The sequence below is a fragment of the Lygodium microphyllum genome, chromosome 26 (assembly GCF_053477565.2).
Source record: "Lygodium microphyllum isolate KBCC chromosome 26, Lygodium_microphyllum_v1.1.10, whole genome shotgun sequence".
NCBI classification, from domain to species: domain Eukaryota; kingdom Viridiplantae; phylum Streptophyta; class Polypodiopsida; order Schizaeales; family Lygodiaceae; genus Lygodium; species Lygodium microphyllum.
Window position 1 is genome coordinate 131,684,446 of NC_141160.1, and position 1,684 is coordinate 131,686,129.

General features: G+C 36.5%; 1 non-coding gene across 1 annotated transcript; it reads right to left on the reverse strand.

Moving 5' to 3' along the window:
• Window positions 1-702: 702 nt before the first annotated feature.
• Window positions 703-805, reverse strand: LOC148013813 (U6 spliceosomal RNA). Its single transcript, XR_015688983.1, has one exon. It is a non-coding gene; the product is annotated as a U6 spliceosomal RNA (small nuclear RNA).
• Between the last annotated feature and the right edge of the window lie 879 nt (window positions 806-1,684).

Consider the following 1,684-nt stretch of genomic DNA (forward strand, 5'->3'; position numbering starts at 1 on the left):
GCCTTTAACTATATAGTTATGTTGCCTAAAATAATATGGTGTAAGATGTTGACATGTGTGCACTAAAATAATGGTCAAGGCCTAACATGCACACTACAAGTGACTATGCTTGTGCCATGAAGGTGGACTCTCTACACGACTATTGTTTGGGGAGCGAGCTTAAAGCTTAAGGTTTGAACTGGCTAGTTACTTGAGGTAGTGTGTAAACAATTGGGTATAACAAAGCTTAGATCAAACCTAAGTCTTTATTGATTTTAGATATGATTGTCCAATACAGGAAGGCATTTGCTACGAAGTAATGCCAAATAAAAAATGACATTTACTCAAAGATTGAAGCATTTATCGATTTTAGATATGATTGTCCAATATAGGAAGGCATTCGCTACCAAGTAATGCCAAATAAAAAATGACATTTGCTCAAAGATTGAAGCATATTCTTCATCATCCTATAGGGGAAGGCATTTAGTACTTCGTAATGCCAAATCAAAAATGACATTGAGTCAAAGATTGAAGCATATTCTTCATTGTCACTCCCCTCCTACTATACCTACATGAAGCAACATCTAAAGGCAATGAAATTCTCTTAGAAGTACACACTCGAGCATAAATAAAACATGACTATGTTACAAACTAGCTTATCGAGATGCTACATCAACATAGAAGATGACAAAACCTAATTGCTTCTTTAAATTATGGCTCCAATCTTCTGAGGAACATTTATTGATTTGTGCATCGAATCCTTGCGCATGGGCCATGCTAATCTTGTTTATATCATTCCAAATGTATCAAATGTCTAAGAAGAAACATCTTCTTAGCAACATGGGATGTCGAGTTCAAAGATAGGTTTCTATCTTAATTTATGATTGAAGCGAATATATACGTCCAATGTTCAATTCATAAAAAATGATGTAACATTATTGGCTAGATGATAAAAAAATTGGTTGAAATTTAAGTTTGTGTTGATTTGGACGTTTTATTAATAAAATCAGCAATAATGTTATATATGTTTTCCTTGAAAATCAAATACATTTCAACCTCTTCCTTTTTCCATTGGATGGGAAAAGAGGCTTTAGCCAAACACTTTGTAGCTCTCAATCTTATGGCGGCATCAAGCCAACATAGTTTTGTATCTTAAGTTATAATTGCTTGAAGATAGATTTCTATCTTCATTTATAATGATGCTTACATGTAGCCTGTAGGTCTCAATCTTGCTGTGGTATTATGCCAACATAGATTTGTATCTTAAGCTATAATTGCTTGAACCAATCTATAGGTCCCATTGCCCAATTTCAGCATCACTGGATGCCATGATCATACATTTAAGTTCAAGACAACTGGTGACCGGGTGGCGGGCCCGATTGATGCATTATTTCGACAAGTGTACTGGCAACTGTCGGTTCTGAGATGAGGTAGCAGCTCGCCAAAAAATTTTGAACTTTCGAACAGAGCCGTGGGTCGACGTGGCAACCGTAGACTGTGACGGGTAGCTCGCGAAAAAGCTTATTTCAAAGCTTCCAAAAGCGTGGTCCTACGTGGCAGCACGTGAGTGGATGCGAGAGCTGTGGCACTTCAAAAAGCTTTTTACCCATATTCAAATCGAAAAAGAAAAGAACAGACAGAAAAGAATATAATATCATAAGAAATGTTCGGTGTGTCTCGTGGTAATTACTGAAAGGGGAAATTT